The sequence below is a fragment of the Pseudorca crassidens genome, chromosome 13, assembly GCF_039906515.1.
Source record: "Pseudorca crassidens isolate mPseCra1 chromosome 13, mPseCra1.hap1, whole genome shotgun sequence".
NCBI lineage: Eukaryota > Metazoa > Chordata > Mammalia > Artiodactyla > Delphinidae > Pseudorca > Pseudorca crassidens.
The window spans coordinates 50,674,635-50,696,159 of NC_090308.1; the positions used below are offsets into that span (position 1 = coordinate 50,674,635).

Below are 21,525 nucleotides of genomic sequence, written 5' to 3' on the forward strand. Positions count from 1 at the left end.
TAAGGTCCTAACACACACATAAAAAAAAAAGCTGTTCAAGCTCTTTATCCATCAGGGAAATGCAAATGAAAGCCACAATGAGATATCACTACATGCTCATGAGAATGGCAGAATTTGAAGAGATTGACAATACCAAGTGGTATTGAGGACGTGCAGCAACTGGAAATCACATTTACTCCTGGTAGGGTTGTAACTTTGTAGATCACTTCCTAAAACTGTTTGCCATTAGTTACTAAACTTGACCTTATGCATAGGCAGTGACCTAGCAATTACTCTTCTAGGTATCTATCCAGCAGAAATGCATGCACATATACACCAATAGACATGTACAAGAATGTTCATAATAGCCCCAAAATAAAAGTAATCCAAATATTGATTGATTATAGAAAGGATAAAGTTTTCTATGTTTATACAAAGGTTGTGATGGGGAGCCGCCAAGATGGTCCCCAGTGATCCCTAACTCTTGGTGCTCATGTCCTTGGGTGGTCCCTTCCCACACTGGACCAGGATGGTCTGTGTGATCAATAGCAAACAGCAGCACTGACAGTGTGTCACTTCTGAGATTAGGTTATAAAAAACATTGCAGCTTCCATCTTGGGAGCGCCTTCACTCACATTTTTCCTCTTGGACTATTTGTTCTGGGGAATCTATGTCGTGAGCAGACCTATGGAGAGGCCGAAGTCTTGTCAACAGCCCTGTGAGTGAATTTGGAAGTGGATCTTCCAGTCCTAGTTAAGTCTTCAGAGATTATAGCCTTAGGCAACAGCTTGACTGCAACTACACGAGACACCCAAAGTCAGAACACCCAGCTAAGCCACAAATGATCCCTGACTCTCAGGACATAGGTGATATAATTAATGTTAGTTTTAACCTGCTAGATCTTGGGATAATTTGTTACACAACAATAGATAACTAGTGCAATGGGATTCTATAAAGTAATGAAAATAAATGAAATGCAGTTACATTTGTCAACATGGGTGAATTTTGCCAACATGATATTGCATGAAAGAAGCCAGCCACAGAAGACATTTTTTTTATCCTATTATTTAAAGTTCTAGAAACAGGTAAAACTAAAGTACAGTGTTGAGGGATGCATGCCTAGAAGGTAAAGCAATAAAATAAATCAAGGAAGTGATGATCATAAAAATTAGGATGGTGGCTACCTTTGGGGGCAGACGGGCAGGAAGTGGAAGAAAGCATTAGGAAGACTTCTGTGCTCTTGCTAATGTGCTATTTTTCTTGACCTGGATGGTGGTAGCAAGGGTATTTGTTTTGGATAAATCATTAAGCTGTATGGTTCTGTTTTTACCCTCCACTCCCCCTTTTTTTGGTATATGTGTTGTATTTCACAATAAAAAAGGCAAACAAAGAGAATGGGAGGAGAGAATTGGAGACAGAGAGCACACACAACTCTTTAGAGGAATGTTGTTACAAAGATGACCAAAGAAAGAGAGTAGCAGCTGGAAGAGAAATAAAATCAAGATTTTTTTTTAAAAAGATGAGAGCAATAACAGTATGTTTTATGCAGAAGGAAATCATCTACTAGAGAGGAAAAACTTATAAGGCAAGAGAGGGGTATTGCTGGAGCCAAGTTCTGGAGTAGGTGAGAGGGATGGGTCTGGGCTGAGCAGGGTGCCAGCCAGATATAGATATGTCTATATCTATGTATGAGAGAGAAAGGGAGAGAAAGAGGTGTTTTAAGGAACTGGCTCACACGATTGTAGAGGCTGGGCTGGTCCAGAATCTGCAGAGTGGGCTGCTGGCAGGCTGGGAGACAGGGAAAAGTTGATGCAGTCTTGAGTCCAAAGGCAGTCTGGAGGCAGAATTCCTTCCTTCCTTGGGGGAAGTGAATCTTTTTCCTTTTGAGGCCTTCAACTGATTGGATGAGACCTGCTCACATTATGGAGGATAATCTACTTCAAGTCTACTGATTGAAATGTTATTCTCGTTTAAAAAAATACCTTCGCAGCAACATCCAGTGTTTGACCAAAATATCAGAGTACCTTGGCCAACCCAAGTGGACACATAAAAAAACCACCCACCATGAAGACCTTGACAGTGTTTGTCAGTTAACTTGCATTGGGTGGAGAAGGAGGCCGAGAGACAGTCATTTGGTGGTTAGGACATGTCTTGCCCTTGGTTTTCACTTGGAACATCTGTCTCTTGATTTTTCTGTCTGCCTAGAGAATGTCTGTACAGCATTGTGAGAAGGGGAGAGGATGGAATCATTGTGTGAGTAAGGTAAAACAAGACACAAGACCTTCATCTTTTTGTTTTGCGTTTGCAGCAAAAGATACTACTAATTTTGACTGAGCAAGATGTCTACTTGTATTTTTCTTACAGTTTGGTAAGTCTTGTAGTTAAAAAGATGGATTCCCTATCACACTTACTCAAGGTGGTCTAAGTGATGGGGCCAGCGGAGCATTAAGCTACCTAATACCTGTGGAAGACGAGGGCAAAGATGCTCTCAGGAGCAGTGTGATTGTCCCTAGGAGACTTTCTACCAGGAGCTCAGGTCTTCCCTTGTCTCTGAAGACCCTGAAAGAGGTGTCTTCGGTGGAAACGGTCACTTTCTTCTGCCCTGCCCCATGAAGCACTTGTTTCCCCAGGACTCTCCACCTCCGGTGCAGGTGCTCCGTGCACGTGTCGGGATTCAGGCGGGAACGGGCTCAGCGAGTGAGCGGCGTGTCCAGATGCCGCCGCCAGGGGTCGCGAGGCGGCCGAGGAGGCCGGGAGCAGGCCGTCAGGAGCCGGGACATCCGGGGCGCCTTCCTGTGAGCCCGCGGCGCGAGCTCCTGTGGCCGGAGCGACGCCCGAGCTACGGGAGGACAGGAGCCCCGACCATGTCCCCTTTGCCCACTCCCAGGACCGAGCTGCTTCTCCTCGGACCCCTGGAGGCCAAAGGGAGTCACTGCCGCTTTCGTTGTTCGTCTCTCGGGCGGATAGACCTGGCGCCCCGTCCTCGGGGCGGGAGGCTTCCCCACTGTCCTCAGGATTCAGCCCCGAAACTCCACCCTGGGGGCCGACAGCTACCCACGGTCATTGCCTCGGAGGGGTAACCCCGTGAACTTCAGGGCCTCTCGCTAGAGCAGGGAGGAAGTACAGCCACCCCACTGGATAAATATAATCCTCATTAGGACTCACCGCCACACCTTCCATCGGAGCTGTCAGGGGCCTGGCTTTGGTGCCAGGATCAGGGTTGCCAGATTTAGCACACACACAAAGGATGCCCAGGTAAATTTGAATTTCAGATAGATAACAGATTATTTTTTAGTATTTAAGTGTGTTTCATGCAATATTTGGTATATACTTATACTAAAATGTATATTAAATATATTTTTATATTATATAGTTAGGAAAACACTTATACTAAATATATATTACATAATATATATATAAATCTATTTATTAATAAATATGCATATATGTGTAAGGTATATACAGTTGGTATACTAAATGTATGTTTGTGTATGTGTGTGTTCCTTGTTTGTCTGAAATTCGAATTTGACTGAGTGTCCTGTATTTTTTCTGGCAACTCTAGCCAGGAATGAATTTATGTGGAGGGAGGAATGGAAAGGTGTGGGCGAATGAAAGAATGCGTGAAGCTCTCATTGTGAGAGAGATTCATTTCTGTTTTGTCTTTTGAATGTCTTATCTATAGATTTTAAATTCCATTTATAAAAACCTGGCTGGTTTTTAAAAAAAACCCAATCTCTGCTTTGTTTCAGTTAAACTCAAGTACAACCTTGTCTGTGACTTTTTTCCCAAGCCATCAGCGTTCTTGACAGATTTTAAGAAGAAGCAACCAGTCATTTAGATCATGAAATTCAGCTAAAGCTGCTGCTCTTTATGTCTATGGAAACTTCTTTTCGAGAAGCTTAATATTTTTACATTAATTTATTTTAATAGACAAATCTGTATTTTGCTATTTTGGCAGAGAGGTTTACTTTTTTTTTAATATGTAAATTTATTTATTTATTTTTGGCTGCATTGGGCCTTCGTTACTGCGCATGGGCTTCCTCTAGTTGCAGCGAGCGGGGGCTACTCTTCATTGCAGTGTGCGGGCTTCTCATTGCGGTGGCTTCTCTTGTTGTGGAGCACGGGCTCTAGGTGCACAGGCTTCAGTAGTTGTGGCACGCAGGCTTCAGTAGTTGTGGCTCGCAGGCTTAGTTGCTCCGTGGCATGTGGGATCTTCCCAGACCAGGGCTCGAACCCGTGTCCCCTGCATTGGCAGGCAGATTCTTAGAGAGGTTTACTTTCTGACTGAAGACCATGCTGAATAGGAATTGTTGGGTAAGGCAGAAATATGGAAGTCATGATACCACCTGTGCACCACCCTGAACAAAGCCTGGTGGGAGCCTTCTGGGGACCTCACTTCTGGATAACCATTTTACATCCACTGTCCTATGGGACACACACACACACAGTCTATGTGTCCATTACATTTAGATTTTGGGTCAAAGGACTCAATCCCCTATGAGGGACCAGATCCCTTATAATATTCCTAATAACACTGCTTGGCCCTTGTTGAGCTTGTTTCCTTCACTCCACTGTTGAATCCCATCCAAAATAGGACTGACTCAGATGTAGATATGCTCCCCCTTGCTCCTGACCTGCTTAGTCTTGGAGGAGAGAAAGCCAAGTGTGTTAGTTTCCTAGGGTTGCTATAACGAAGTACCACAAACTGGGTGGCTTAAACAACAGAAATGTATTGTCTCTGTTCTGGAGGCTAGATTTTCAAAATCAAGCTGTCAGTTGGGTTGGTTCCTTCTGAGGGCTGTGAGGAAAGGATCATTCCAGGATCTGTCTTTGGCTTGTAGATGGCATCTTTCCCCTGTGTCACGGTGGCATTGGTACTTTTGTTTTTAATTAAGTTATTTATTTTTGCTGTGTTGGGTCTTCGTTTCTGTGCAAGGGCTTTCTCTAGTTGTGGCAAGCGGGGGCCGCTCTTCATTGCGGTGCGCGGGCCTCTTACTATTGCGGCCTCTCTTGTTGCGGAGCACAGGCTCCAGACACGCAGGCTCAGTAGTTGTGGCTCACGGGCCTAGTTGCTCCGCGCCATGTGGGATCCTCCCAGACCAGGGCTCGAACCCGTGTCCCCTACATTAGCAGGCAGATTCTCAACCACTGCGCCACCAGGGAAGCCCCAAAGTTCTCCTTTTTATAAGGACACCAGTCATATTGGATTAGAGCACACCCTAATGACCTCACTTTACCCTGATCCCCTCCGTAAAGACCCTATCTCATGTTCTGAGGAACTGGGGGTTAGGATTTCATCATATTTTGTGAGGGACACAATTCAACCCATAACACCAAGGAAACCCTGATAAATGAAAGTGCAATATGTTGGTGCCTGAGAGATGACTCTTTTGGGGGGGGGAGGGCTCCCATCAGCACCTTGACAGACAGGGGGTTGGCCGCCAGGCTGGAGCTTTGGTCAGGAAGCTCCTAGAACCCAGGAAGTGCTGGCTTCCAGGGAGAGCACATTGTTCCTGTCAGACACTTAAACTTGGTCTGAGAGATCAGCTGAGCTCCTGGCAGGAGAGGCGCTTTGTTCTCCACAGTGAACCTTTCCATGGTAGAGATGCTTGCCTCAGGGAGCGGTCCTTGTCTTCCCCAGGGCAGAGGCCCACTTGTCTCCTCTCACTGCAGGTGGGAAGAGGACCCTGAGCAGAGCATCCTCCACGGATTTGTCCAACACGTGTGGCACCCAAGTTCACCGAGGAGCTGGGAATTGGTCCAGGAAAGGAAAACAAGGGCAAGCATTCGGAGGATTTGAGGTAAAAATTTAATAATGCGTGGTACATGTTCATAGCAATCTGGGTCTCATAAAACCTAGCCTCCCCGGACTGTATCCTCTTACTCTGATGATAAAACTCTAATGCAACTCCATGTTCTGTCACACACAATTGAAATATGAGGATTCAAAATAATGCCTTGCCTAATTCTTTTTTTTTTTTAAGAAGATGTTGGGGGTAGGAGTTTATTAATTAATTAATTTTATTTTTGCTGTATTGGGTCTTCGTTTCTGTGCGAGGGCTTTCTCTAGTTGTGGCAAGCGGGGGCCACTCTTCATCGTGGTGCGCGGGCCTCTCACTATCGCGGCCTCTCTCATTGCGGAGCGCAGGCTCCAGATGCGCAGGCTCAGTAGTTGTGGCTCACGGGCCTAGCCGCTCCACGGCATGCGGGATCCTCCCAGACCAGGGCCCGAACCCATGTCCCCTGCATTAGCAGGCAGACTCTCAACCACTGCGCCACCAGGGAAGCCCACCTAATTCTTTCTAAGTGAATATAGTCACTGCAGAGTTTCGAACTCAGACTTTGGTCACCCTTTTGTTCCATAAGATTTTAATATTCTAATTAGTAACAGGAAATCATGCAAAGGAGAGAATCCCATTTCCTCCACTGGTTTATGGAGACAAAAAGAATCCAGTCAACTATTCTGTAATTTCCAGAGAACCATCACCTTTCTAGTAGCTGCTAAGTCCAGTGTGAAAACAGGCTAATAGCACGTGCAATTTTCCATCATTACTGGTCCCCTTGGGAGAGTCTCCAGGCTCCAGCAATGCTAACTTAGTAGTCAGGGCCATCACAACCTGCTGCATTAGGACAGATTTTTTCATAACTCATCCCCCCCAGGCATAATTTCAAACGGTCCTTTTTGCCAAAATGAGATCCTTTGTCTCACTATGTTGGGGATATGAATTTTTAATCTCCCTAAAATAGAATGTATTGGAGACGCAAAATTTGGCATCTGAGCAAATGGGATGGAGAATTGGCCTCAGGGAGGGAGTCCCCTTGCTGTGACGGCCATCGCCACTTGGGGCTCCGGAGGTAGTTGTTTGGAAAATGAATTGGATTCTGTCCTTAAAAATAAAGTTATTTGGCAAAGTGAGGAAGCCTGGGTCCAGCTGAGAGGCCAGAAGCAGTTGGGGGCTTAACACCCTTCTGCACACCTTTAAGACTCGTGGCTGCTAATTAGTACCTACTAATCATTTAAATCATCAGTTTCTTGATCCACTGTGAGCACATTAATAATTTTTCTCAATACATTTGAGGTAAAGAGAGATTGCGGGTAGAAGACTAATTCAATCACTTGCATACAAGGGTACCAACACCATTTTTCCTGCCTTCCCTCCTTGGCAGCCTCCTTCAACAACACATATCCCCATGCTGTTGTGAGTCAGCCCTGCTCCAGAAGACCCACTCACCCTTCCATAGCCAACATGTGCCTTCTTCCTGTCAGTCTCTTCATTTCTTTTTCTCCTTCCGACACACATTCACATCTGTTTCCCATCACTTAATTGTTCTGTATCATGGTGTACATCTTATTTTTCTATTTTCCTGTCTATCATGTTACATCTAACTTTAGCAAACACATACTTATTTCATTCTGATACCATATCCTTGATTGTTTCCCCTACTCAGTTTGTGATTATTATAGTTTTTCTTTGTCTCTTTTTTTCTGTTGCTTTGGTTTTTCTCTCTCAGGGGTATGGAAACCAGACTCCAGGTGCTGAAGCTGGTCAACATCACCAGCAGCCCTGGTGCCAGCAGCCCCAGTGCCATACCTTCCAGTCTCTTCACCAGTGGGCTCTCTAATTCTTGTGAGAGTAGGTGTGGTAAACCCCCTTCCCGCCCCCTCCAGCCTGTTTCGGGAAGTTTGGGTGGGTCATTCCCACCTGGCAATATGTTTAGTCTCCTTCCCTGAAGCTGAATGTGCCTACAGATGTCCTGCTCTTCTACAGTCCCTCTCTATAGGGCCTGTCGGGGGAACAGCTCAGAAGTCACTAGCAGAGTTGGCGGGCAGAGCAGGCAGGTTGATGAAGAAGCTGGTAACAGAAGTGTACAGTGTGTGGGGACTTGTTTTCCTGGATTACTTTGAATAAGGCGCTTCTCTAATGTGCTCAAAAGGCATGTTACTAGAAGTTTTAAGATTGCTGCAAAACAGATGCTCTAAGTTTGGTGAAGTCAGTTCTGGTTTTTTTTTTCTTTTTAATAATTTTGGATTGATGGCCTTCTAAAGGGGCACTGGAATGATGTTTCTGACTACTCTTTGAGAGTCTCCTGTCCTCCCCAGGGTATGTCATATGCCTTTTTTCTCTGGCTGCCTTTAACATTTCCTTTTCATCTTTTATTTTCAGCAGTTTGAAAATGATATACCTAGGTGTGATGTTTTCGTTTTCTGCTTGATGTTTCTGAGCTTTTGGATTTGTGGTTTGATGTCTGTCACGAATTTTGGAAAATTCTCAGCCATTAGTTCTTCGAATATTTCTTCTGCCTCATTCTCTCTCTTCTCCTTCTGGTGCTCCAACTGCTTATATATTAAACCATTTTATATTGTCTCATTTTAAATATGAAAACATACATATATTGTGAGTAAAGGACAAAAAATAAATATGCAAACACTAAATAAAGCTGGAATAGTTATATTATATTAATATCTGAAAGAGTACACTTCAATATAAGGAATATTACCAGGGATAAATAGTGATGTTACATAATGATAAAGGAGTCAATCCTCCAAGAAGACATAGCAATCCTAAATTTGTACATATCTAACAACAGTGCTTAAAAAGACATGAAGAAAAAACTACTAGAAATGAAAGGAGAAAGAGGCAAATCCATAATTATAGATGGAGACTTCAAGGACTGATAGAAAAAGTAGACAGAAAACAGTAGACAAGGAAGATCTGAAGAATATCATTAACCGACTTGACCTAATTGATGTTTATATTGATAGAATACTCAGCAAGATCAGAAAATACATTCTTTTCAATTGCACACAAAACATTCACCAACGTAAACCATACCTTGGCTCCTAAAGAAAACCTTAACACACTTTTAAAAATGGAAACCTCTTTTTGGTTCCTGGAGCTTTGGCCTATGGGCAAGAGTGGTGGTGCTGCCTAGAGAGTGTGCAGGGTGCCTCCGCTGGGCCAGTGGGATAGAGGGCAGGTGGACAGGTTAAAAAAATAAATGAAATCTGACAAAGTATGTTCTTGAAGTATAATGGCATTAAACTAGAAATCAGTAACAATAAGATGTCTGGAAAATCCCCAAATATTTGGCAATTAACACACTTCTATATAACCTATGGGCCTCAAGGAAGCCTCAAGGTAAATTTTAAAATCCTTTGAACAAAATAAAAATGAAAATACATTATATCTAATTTGTGGATTGCAGCAAAAGCAGTGCTTAGAGGAAAATTTATGCATTAAAATGCTTATATTAGGGACTTCCCTGGTGGCACAGTGGTTAAGAATTCTCCTGCCAATGCAGGGGACAAGGGTTCAATCCCTGGTCTGGGAAGATCCCACATGCTGCGGAGCAACTAAGCCCATGCGCCACAACTACTGAGCCTGCGCTCTAGAGCCCGTGAGCCATAACTACTGAGCCAACATGCCACAACTACTGAAGCCTGCGCGCCTAGAGCCCATGCTCTGCAACAAGAGAAGTCACTGCAATGAGAAGCCCATGCACCACAACTAAGGGTGGCTCCCGCTCACCACAACTAGAGAAAGACTGTGCACAGCAACAAGGACCCAACGCAGCCAAAAAAAAAAAAAGCTTTTATTAGAAAAGAAGCAATGTCTCTGATCAAAAATCTAAGCTCCTACTCTAAGAAACTAGAAAAAGAAGAGCAATTAAACCCAAAGCAACAGAAGGAAAGAAATAATAAAGAGCCTAAATCAATGAAATAGAAAAAAATGGAAAAACTTCCTACCCCCTCCCCCAAAAGAGTCTTTAAGTCCCCGTGTACATCAGTGGATGCAAATACAGATGTATGGAGGAAGAGGAATTCATTCACTTATACAAGTTAGACTTGTGAGTGTTGGCTGTCTGTCACCCAGGGCGTCTGTGAAAACTAGATGTCATAAATGTTTTTAAAATTATTATAGGTCATCTATGTCATTTTAAAAGCTAACATCTGTTGAGAGCTTATAACATGCCAGGTATTTTTATAAGCACTTTAAGTGTATTAGTTAGTTCATGGAATCCTTATAAATAACGTATTTTTACCCCCATTTTATAGACGTGGAATCTGAAGCACGCACAAGTTAAGTAATCTGCCAAAGGTTAGTCACCTAATAAGTGACAGAGTCAGGATTTGAATCCAGGCAGCCTGGCCTCAGAGCTCAGATGTAAAGGAGTGTTTTTGCTGGTATTCATGACCATAGGGTCCAGGATAGAAAAGTCTGTATTTGTTTCTCCCGTGCCTTGCACAATATCTGGCAAACGATAGCTCTGGATAAGTGTTAGTTGGCAGATTTACAACTTGAGACCATGTTAGAATAAAAATGGAAAGAATCTTGGCCTATTAGAAAGGTGACTTCAAAGTTGCTAAGAGACTAGGTCTTAAATGTTATCTCCCCCCCAGAATGAATAATAATTATGTGACATGATAGAGGTGTTAGCTAAGGCTACAGTGGTAATCATTTCACAATATATAAATGTATCAAATCAACATGTTATACACCTTAAACTTACACAATGTTTTAAATCAATTATATTTTACACACAAAAAAGGTGATGACTACAAATCTACATTTTAAACTATTTATAAACCTATTTATAAGTTACTGATGCTGGTCAATACAGACTTAATATTGTCTGATGTGATATAATGGGTAAAGGGAGGGAGATGGTGTGTTTGGGGATTGAGCAGATAGATGAGAGTGAGGTTCCTCTGATAACATCACGAAAGTCATAGAAGAGAGCAAAGAATTCAGTCTCGGGAATCTTCATACCCATTCTATGAGTTAGCTGCCATCACTCCCACTCTGAGGGGCCCAGACAGAGGTTAGGTAACTTGCCCAAGGCTGCTCTGCCAACATGCAGTGGGTGAGGGGTCCACAGAGCAGGCTGATACCCCTGCTCACCGTCTTCCCTCCATGCACTGTAGTGGAGGGGCTGAGGCTCAGAGGGCTTCCGCTTCACTGCCTTCAGGTCTTAACACACCTTCACCTCCAGGAGACTTGCCTGCTACTCTGATTTTAATTACAATTCCCTTCCTCCTTACTGCAACCCTGACACTCTTTATCCCTCTTCCCTGCTTAAATGTTCCTCCTTGTCATTCATCACTATTAACATGTACATATTTTATTTATTTATCTTGCTTATTGTCTGTCTCCCTGCAGTAGAAAGTAAGCTCCATGAGGCTAGAGATTTTGGTCTGTTTGTTAAGCTGAGCCTAGAATAGTGCCTGGAACACAGAAGGCACTCATTACCTATATGTTGAATGAATGAATGAGTAAAGATTCCCTGTCATTTCACTTATCATAAGTTAGGGGAAAGGCATTCAGAAGTTAGGAATCTGTGAGCATCTGATATGCTAGACAGTTTAAAAAGTGCCTACTTAATATAAAATCCCTGTCTATAATAGGGTCATGCTAGACACACAGTGGGTCACATTATTTATCCCAGATCAGGACCCCAAAATAGATCCAACACAGTCTCTGCTTTCAAGGAACTTTCTCCCTCTCATTCAGAGTTCAGTGAACTCTGAATCTAGGAAACTAGATGTTCACAAGTGTTTAATGAATTAATTTCATTCATTCATCATTTAACAAACATTTATGGAGTGCCCACTATGTGTCAGGCACTGTTCTAGGCAAAACATTGGTCATTGGATCTCTCCAAGAAAAAAAATTCCAATATCTGACTAGAGAGCGATGGTAGGTATTCTCATAAAGAGTCTGTAATAATATGAAATTTTTTATTATGAGTAAAGAAAAAACAGTGTAATTAGATTTACTTTAAAATTTTTGTTTTTAATTTTTATTTTATGATGGAGTTTTATTACATATTTTTTTAAATGGCAACTCTTCTTAGGTGAAAAAAATCATGTTCCTAGTATTTGTGAGCTCCTCCATTCTCAGAGGTAGAAGATCAATGGTTTTCTTTTTTTCTACTTTAATGGGCATGCTTAAAATTTTTTATTTAATGCTTTTTATAATTAAAGTTTTATATATATATGTATATATGTATCTATTGAGAAAGAGATTAAAAAGGTAAATAATTCTATAAGATTTACATCAAAAATAGTTGTCTCCTGTCCCTACTCTTCAATGATAACCATGTTTTTAGTTGTTGCTTCTGATATTTGCCTAAATTTCTAATTAATCTGCATATAATGCCCTTTTTTGATTATTTTCATTTTAGGTACAGTCTGTTTATCTCTTACTTTGGAAGATGAGGGTTTAGCTTGAAGACCTCATCCCACCTTTTTCTCCTTCCATCCTCCCAATAAATTTATGACATAATATTTAGTGAAATCAATACTTAGTGATAATATTGTTTTGTAAATGTATATATCATTTAGAATTGAATCATATAATGAACTACAGTTATATTTTCTTTTTCTTTCTCTTTATCTCTCTGAGTTAATAATTCTCTCTTTTTCTCTATTTTTTGTTTGCTTGGTTTTCTAAGTACCTATCACAAATTTATCCCCAAATTGTCTGCCAGCACTGTAACACTTTCATTATGTTTAAGCATTACCTTACCTCCTAGTTTCTTCCCCCCCCCCTTTGGTGACATGCCTCCAGGATGGGCAGCTCACGAGGTCCGTTGATATTTGTCATTCTGGAATTTCCCATCACCATTATTCTGGAATTAATCACTCTTACCAGCTGCCTCTGGTGATCTGTCCTTCTTCAGACACTCCTGAACCAAGCCTTAGAGGACACTAGGGAAGAATTGAAGATGGGGCAGACCTGACCTCATATTTCATTTATCACCGCTTCTGTTTGCTGCCTGGGGATAAAGGAGGCTGAGTGGTCACCTCTGGGACTCTGGAGGGCCACAAGCCCTGCCCAGGTGGTGGTGAGCCAGCACTAGCCCTTCACTGTTATTTGTGGGGAGAAACTTAAGGAGTCCCTGCTTCTCTCTTAATGATGGTGAGGTTAATCTAGGACATGTTGGGCTATGATACCAGTTGGAATAAGATTTAAGCCAATCAGCTCGCCTTAGCACTGTGCAGTGCTAATGTAGGGAGCCAGCTATGACTTGAGAGATAATGTAATCATGGCCCTAGTAGGCAGGGCTATGGCACCCATAGGACGATCAGGGCCTTGATAGAGAGTTGATCTACATCAAGAAAATGCTTAGCAAAAATACCCTTCCAGGTTTGAAAGACCCCTCACTCCATAATCTCTGAAGGATGGGCTATCATAGTATCTGGTGTTAAACCTGACAAGAGTCACAGGCTATCAATGGCTCTGGGTGATCTGTCCCCAGTGGTCCACCTGATAAATATCATAAACAAAGAGAAAATGTCAGGAAAAACACTCATAATTATAGGATGGGGGACCAAAACCTTGAACTCATGGGGTGTGGGTGGGAGCACAGTAGGCCTACTAATTTCTGGACATCCAGGGTTGGGGACCACAATGCCCAGAAACTGGTCACCCAGAGCTCATGATTGGCAATCTAACCCTCAGACACCCCAAGATACCCACCCGATAAGGCTGTTCCCTTGTTTAGGGTATACACATTTCATAAGCCCAGGCGGAAGTGGAAGGGCACAGTTCCTGGAGCATGTGATGCTTCCTGATGGCTCCATCCTGTCACCTCTCAATGCAGATCCCACGGAGTGGGCTCTGATAATGGGTAAGGAATAGCAGCCTGCCCTTTTTTCTACCTACTGGGCATGTGAGACATCTGTGGATGTTCAATGGCTCCCTGAAGATGGTGGGTGGGGAGGGAAATCAAGACTAGGAATCAAGAACCCAGGATATGCTCCAGAACAGTGTTTGAATATACAAATCCCAATGTATGGAAGGACCAAAACCATATGAGAGACTGGGCATATATCACTGTAAGAATGGTGGCTCTGAGAAATGTGGTGCTCCAAAACTTCACGGCCCTGATCATATCCCAGCTGAAAAGGGAGGAGTATGTGATATTGTGGGGAAGACTGTGGCATTTGTATGCCAGACAACTTCCCAAATATACAGGATTTAGCAAGGCAAGCATATAAAGAAATGGCTAAATTTAGGCGGATTCTGAGTGAGTCCTGGGATATGTGGTCCTGATGATCATTTTTTTGAGAAAGTGGGAGCTTATGTAATACAATGTGTGTTGTGCTTTGTTTTGTACAAATTGGTTGTAGTGAAATATTAACAGATGTCATCACCTGTTTGAGGAGTCACCACACCTATCTGGGCAATCAAAATTATTAGTGGGAGAGCTACTCCCATCCCTGACTAAAGAATTGGACGATGATGTATGCTGTGGCTAGTGCTTGGGAGGTCCAGAGACAGTGAGGGCACCCCATGTTGTTGGTAAGCCCTGGGTGGAAAGTCCCTAGGTCTTGTGATGTGGTTAGAGGTTTAGCATCTGGAAATCAGACTTTACCTAAAGTGGTACCTGAAGTGTAGTTTTATCAGTTAAGATGTTGATGATGTGGCCTTTGAGTGGGTGAGGGCTAAAACTCTGAGAATAAGGAGACAGGATAACTCTGACCTGCAGGACTCATTTCTGTGCCAGCTCCAGATTCACCTATATGTCTCTAGAGTACTTCTGCTAAAGTATTTTCAAATGAGAGAGCAACAATATTCCAATTAACATACTTTTCCAAAACAGCATGTTTTTTTAAAAGGATGTATAAATCTGCCTTAAGAAATTTATTCTCTGTTTCTAAAATACATCTTAAAGCACAGGAACAAAAATTGCTGCAATCAAAATTTGCTGAAGATTATTTACGTCAGCACAATGGCCTAGGAAGCTGCAAAACCCTTGTTTTCCCAAGAAGACATCCAAATACAGCCAAAAACTAGCTGAAATAAACTTGCAGGAGGGTAAAGCCAGGAGGGACATGCATCTCACTTCTTAGGGGGCATCAGCCTGCCATGCATCTTCTACACTGATCCCCTAATTTCTTCTAGATTCCTTCTTTTAGCTTTTCTTTCTTATCTTGACAAAATCCTTTGATCTTTCTATTACATTTTCCATTTCTACTCTCATATTTTTAATTCCAAGGATCCTCTTTTATCCTTTTAATGTCTTTTTAAAAAAATAGCAACCCATTCTCATGTTATTGATGCAATATGTTGTATTATGTCTTCCAGGACATTAATCATAATTAAAAAAAAATTTTTTTTCCTCCAGATTCCTTTTCTTGCTGTTTGTTGGTTTTAGTCTCTGTCTTTCAGGCCAGAGAATCAAATTTAGTGAGCCCCTTAAAATGTGATTGGAAGCTTTCTGCGTATGGGTAGCCTTGTCACTGGTGGGCTTCACTGAAGGGGGATCTTGCTGGGCTGTTCACGTGAACCCCACCTGTCAGTGTGTGTAGATCTTTTCTCCCTCTGATGTCCTGCCTGGGAGTCTAAGTCTCCCTGCAAACAGTCTGACAGCTGAGTCGTGGCGGGCTCTGTGGGTCCCACGATTAAGGATATGAATTTTTTCTGAATCCTGTTTTGGGGACAGCACCTCTGCCCTCAGGCGGGCCTGTGTCCTCAAGGATAGAGTAATCCTTTGTTTGGTCAGGATTGAGGGGCCATCACCAGCAGCATAAGGGTGGGGTGGGGGTCTGGTCTTCTTGTTCTTAGTCCCCTCTCACTTCCACTTTTGGAGGTTCCTTAAGCCTCCAGTTTCAGAGGCTTTCATGGTGTGAAGTGTGTGCATCCTGGGACCCCTCACTTCAGAATAAAGGTTCAGATATCGTGGGTCCACCAGGTCAGATCCCTCTCGTTCATCAGCCCATTTGCTTTGCAGCTTCTACAATTTTGTTGATTTTATCCCTCTTTTCTCCTGTTTCTCAAGTGTGTTTGTGCCATTTAGATTCCCTTTTCCTTATTATAGCTGTTTATGTATTTATTCATTCATTCATTCTGGGCACTATTCTAACAGCTTGACATTTTATCTATTCTAACTCATTTCATCCTCACAACAGTAGTACTATGCCCATTTTACAGACAAGAGAAATTAAATAAAGCACAGAGCAGTTGCATTTCTTCACCCAAGGTCACAGATGGGGTCAAGCCAGAATACTTGCTCTGAGCCACTGAGCTTCACATAAAACTTGTGTGTTTCTTGTTAAATTTTCTTTTCATTTTAGTTTTTGCTATTCCCATCTCCTTTAGTGTTCATATGAATATAACTCCCACAAACCAGGAGAAGATGGGCATCCCTCACTGGAGAGTCCCCCACACTCTCTGGGTTTTGTACTAGTCCAGAGGTTGTTCCTGGTCTCCATCACTGGAAGGTCAGTAAAGGACCCATTCCCAGATGGTGCTGCCACATGTCCTGTCACTGCCAAAAACAGGTAGCCTCTGAGTCCCTACAGCATCCCTTGAGCCCTAAGCTGTTGGAACTCCTTCAGTTTCCACCTGGCCATTTTCCCGAGGCTTGCCTGCAGCCCCTACATTGTTCAAGAGGATGGAACCGACCCTCCCATTGATTCCCTTCAGTCGGGGCCTGGCTTTTATCTCTCATCTCACAAAACACATGCATGCAGCTTAGGGGTGAACTGTGCAGCTAGATTAAGGTAATCCCAATAGTTCACAACACTCTTCTCAAAGTGTGAGTCATTCAGTCTTGAATAGCTCATCTGGAGAGCACCAATTCCAGTCAAGGATCTCCAGAAGATCCCTCCCCCTTACTTAAGAGTGCAATATAGCTGAATATACACCCAACTTACATGGCTCTAGCCCCTTTGTCAGCTGGCTGCCTTTCTGTCCCTTAAATTCCTGATTTTCACATCCCAGGGAAGTCCAGAGTTCTCCCCATATGGCTTAACAGTTAACTACTTCCCCAGGCTTAACAGTTTTTGAATCCCTTTGGTATTTGTCCCTGGCTTCTCATGTGCTCAACATCTTCACCAAAACAGAGCAAAACTCAGCATCTTCACCAATTTCTACAAGAACTTCAACCACATCAAGCACTTCACAATTTCTGTGGTCTTTCCTGAAGATCATGTCTGAGAGTGCTGTAGGAGTGAGGGCCACGTGCGCAGCGCACAGCATCCTGCCATCTCTTTGTCCCCCAACCCACCAAGCTCTTCTCTCCTCCCAGATCTCCCCCTCCCTACCTTCTGCTAATCAGTCGCTTCTTGCTGGTTATGGTCCCTTAGCACCCATTCCTTTTCCTTTTGGCCAAGAACACTGCAATTATTCAGGTATCCAGCCCTCCCCAGGCAGCTCCTGTCCCTGGGGCAAAGCAGAATCCACCTCCCACTCCCTCCAAAGGTGGGCTTAAGCCAATCAGCATATATTAGTGGCTGTCATTAGTTCAGGGATGGGGCATGGCCCAATTGCAGCCAATGAGATGAGAGAGATGTTAGCAGGTTGCTCTAGGAAAGAAGCTTCCTAGCTCCTCTGTGGAAGGTACCTGGAGAAGCTCTCCTTTGTGTTGCATGTGAACGGGGAAGTATGTGGCCTAGAAGCAAGTGGCAGCCATATTGTGACCATGTGGGAAGCCAGGCATAGGATGATTCAGACTAGGATTTTTGTCATATCATTTAGTTGGGTCAGCCTCACTGAAAGATCACTGGACTCCCTGCCAGTGAATGCTCTGAGTTATTTTTACTGTCAATGCAACCTTACTTCTCTCTTCCTTCCTCTTGGCCCCAGACTCAGTTTTCTGGGTTCAGCTTCTAACCAAGTGGGCTTATTAAAATTGTGGCCCATACTAAAGTTGGTTATCCTTACAGGGAATTCATCAACCGTTTGCTTTTTATTCACCAACCAGCTACTTTTTAATCTAAAGACAGTGAAAAATTTCAGACGGCATCATCTGCATTCAAGTTCTGTTTCAAGGACAATGGTTGTGTTCTTGCCTTCTGGTAACTAAAGGGCCCATCTTGGAGATCTTCCCTCAAATAAAGGGAGATGGAGCTTCAGGTGATCAATGACTTTATTCTAGAAACTGAAACTGCAGGCAACCCCCAATGGGCTATTCTCTAAATGACATTTTTAAAATGTAGAGTTTCTTTTAGCTGAGCCCCCTGGTACGTCCTTCCTACTTAACACACACACACACACACACACACACACACACATACACACACACACACACACACCCCTTTCTGTAGAAACTGGGTCCAGAAGAAGTAACTGTTATCAGCTAAATTGCATATACTCCTTTTTTTAAAATTGAAGTATAGTTGATTTACAGTGTTGTGTTAGTTTCAGGTGTACAGCACAGTGATTCAGTTATATGTGTGTGTATATATATGTGTGTGTATATATATGTGTGTGTATATATATATATATATATATATATATATATATCAATTCTTTTTCAGATTCTTTTCCCTTATAGTTTATTACAAAATACTGAGTATAGTTCCCTGTGCTATATAGTAGGTCCTTGTTGTTTATCTATTTTATATATAGTAGTGTGTATGTGTTAATCCCAAACTCCTAATTTATCCCTCCTCCTGCCCTTTCTCCTTTGGTAACCATAAGTTTGTATTCCATGTCTGTGGGTCTGTTTCTGTTTTGTAAATAAGTTCATTTGTATCTTTTTTTTTAGATTCTACATATAAGCCATATCATATGATATTTGCCTTTGTCTGGCTTACTTCACTTAGTATGATAATTTCTATGTCCATCCATGTTGCTGCAAATGGCATTATTTCATTCTTTTTTATGGCTGAGTAATATTCCATTGTGTGTTTTGTGTGTGTGTGTGTGTGTGTGTGTGTGTGTGTGTGTGTATACATACATGACATCTTCTTTACTCATTCATCTGTCAATGGACATTTAGGTTGCTTCCACGTCTTGGCTATTGTAAATAGTGCTGCAATGAATATTGGGGTGTGTATGTCTTTTCCAATTATAGTTTTCTCCGGATATATGCCTAGGAGCGGGATTGCAGGATCAAATGGCAACTCTATTTTTAGTTTTTTAAAGAAGCTCCATACTGTTTTCCATAGTGGCTGCACCAATTTACATTCCCACCAACAGTGTAGGAGGGTTCCTTTTTCTCCATATCCTCTTCAGCATTTATTATATGTAGTTTTTTGATGGTGGCCATTCTGACTGGAGTGAGGTGATACCTCATTGTAGTTTGGGTTTGGATTTCTCTAATAATTAGCAATGTTGAGCATTTTTTCATGTGCCTATTGGCCATCTGTATGTCTTCTTTGGAGAAATGTCTATTTAGGTCTTCTGCCCATTTTTTGATTGGGTTGGTTTTTTTTTGATATTGAGCTGTATGAGCTGCTTGTATATTTTGGAAATTAATCCCTTGTCAGGTGCATCCTTTGCAAATATTTTCTACCATTCTGTAGGTTGTCTTTTTGTTTTGTTTATGGTTTCTTTTGCTGTGCAAAAGGTTTTAAGTTTAATTAGGTCCCATTTGTTTATTTTTGTTTTTATCTCTGTTACTCTAGGAGATGGATCCAAAAAGATATTGCAGTGATTTATGTCAAAGAGTGTTCTGCCTATGTTTTCCTCTAGGAGTTTTATAGTATCCAGTCTTACCTTTGGATCTTTAATCCATTTTGAGTTTATTTTTGTATATTGTATTAGGGAATGTTCTAATTTCATTCTTTCACATGTAACTATTCAGTTTTTCCAGCACCACTTATTGAAGAGACTGTCTTTTCTCCATTGTATAGTCTTGCCTCCCTTGCTATAGATTGATTGACCATAGGTGTGTGGGTTTATTTCTGGGCTTTCTATCCTGTTCCATTGATCTGTGTGTCTTTTTTTGTGCCAGTACCATACTGCTTTGATTACTGTAGCTTTGAGTATAGTCTGAAGTCAGGGAACCTGTTTCTTCCAGCTTCGTTTTTCTTTCTCAAGATTGCTTTGGCTATTCAGGTTAAAAAAGAGTAAACTGCATATACTCTTTACTTTATTTGAAGTCTCTTTTTCTGTCTCTTTGGAATATACATACAGGTATGGCTGAGGCTCACTTTCTCTAATTCTAGGAGTTTCTCAGCATTCCAACATTGATCGCTCATATTTAACTTGGGGAAAATATTTTAGGAGCTAAAAGGAAACCTATCAAATAGCCAAAAGTATTTGGAGATCACCTTTATGAATGCTGAATAAAAATTCATCAGTTTCAAACAAACATGGCTCAAAGCAGAAGTGATCCCAAGGAGACAGCATTTTTAGAGCATAAAGGTAGAGGGAGATAGGAAATGGAAGTCATCCTTTCAGTTTTAACAGATTAGGATTTTTTTTTTCTGATGGCAGATATCCAAAGTCAGTCACTTTTTGGGAGGGAGAAGGGATCAGGTCTAAAGGCCTATACTAATATTGATTAAGATTAGGTCACCTTTTTAACCCCTAGTTTCTTTTATTCATTAAGCAATAATTATTTGTTGATTTCCTACTACAGACCAGACACATGTTGGGGATTCAGTGGAGAACAAGACTGTTTCCTTGGCAGCTTGGAATCTACACACTAGTTACCAAAGAAAAGTCCTGGCTATTGTCCCCCGCAGCTCTCCTGGCTGTCAGCACATGCCCTCACTGACCAACCCTGTTACCAGACACTGCCCCTGGGATGAGGGTCACTGGACTTGCTACCACCAAAACTGCCAGACCCTGAGACAAATATTTCCACTAAGTCAATCCCTGAATATCAGCCAGGGCCACAGGCCCAGAGCCACAAATACAGTAGGCCCCATCTGAAAGGAACTAAGTTTTAGGCCCAAGAGAATTTTAATGAGTCATTTTTTCCTTGGATGGGAGTGATTTTCACTTCATTCGATCACCTTCTCCCCTCACCAAGCCGTTTATCTTTAGAATATGGCTTTACTAAAACAAGACTGAGTATCATCAGGTGTGAAAGGACCCCACAGACCGTGGGAGCCCTTGGGTATAGAAGGATAGGGAGTCTGTCCCTGACTTTGTGTTAGTTGCGCTGAATACGCTGCATGGGCTCAAAGATATTAGGTGATGGTGAAGCCCAGAGTGGAGGACAACAGGATAACTTGAGAGAGTTGGGGAGCAGTCTTCAAGCTTGAAGCACTGGCTAAGGCCAAGGCTGAATGTAGCCTACAACCACCAGGCACAGGATTTATTTTTATTTCATTGACGTAAAAGAAATTTGAGGTTTAAGATTTATGAGAATTATAAGCAAATATGTTTGCAGATGTGATAAGGAAAAATTGTCACTAATCAATTAATTCACATTAACTTTTTATTACCACATAAAGTAGGTGTTCCTTTATAGGAAATATAAAAAAGAGAGCTTAAGAAGGTAAAAATTACTCATAATCCTATCACCAAGGGATCATCACTATTACCATAGCTCCAGTATTTTGCAAATCTTTTTCTATTTTTTCAAAATAAGATTCTATTCTGCATATTCTTTTGTAACCTGCATTTTTTGGCAACTATATATTGAGAACGTTTTTTCGTGTCATGGCTTTCTATGACATCCTTTTTGGTGGTTACATTGTATATTCTATAGTATGGACACATGACACATTAACTTAAATAATCTCTTTTTATTGGACATTGAGATTGTTTCCCGTTTAACTTCACTACAAAGAACAGTTTTGCTTCTAATTTTGAAAGATTCCTGCTTGTGTAGTTTAAACAAAGATCTGGCCCT

The 21,525-nt window shown here is 42.0% G+C and overlaps 1 protein-coding gene across 1 annotated transcript in view; it reads left to right on the forward strand.

The window, feature by feature from the left end:
- Positions 1-2,775: 2,775 nt before the first annotated feature.
- The window catches only part of SCML4 (Scm polycomb group protein like 4), a 128,459-nt gene continuing 109,709 nt past the window's right edge, over positions 2,776-21,525 (forward strand). The window contains exons 1-2 of the mRNA XM_067702426.1: positions 2,776-3,234; positions 5,653-5,780. The gene's annotated coding sequence lies outside the window, so the exon portion shown is untranslated. The remainder of the gene's footprint in view (positions 3,235-5,652; positions 5,781-21,525) is intronic.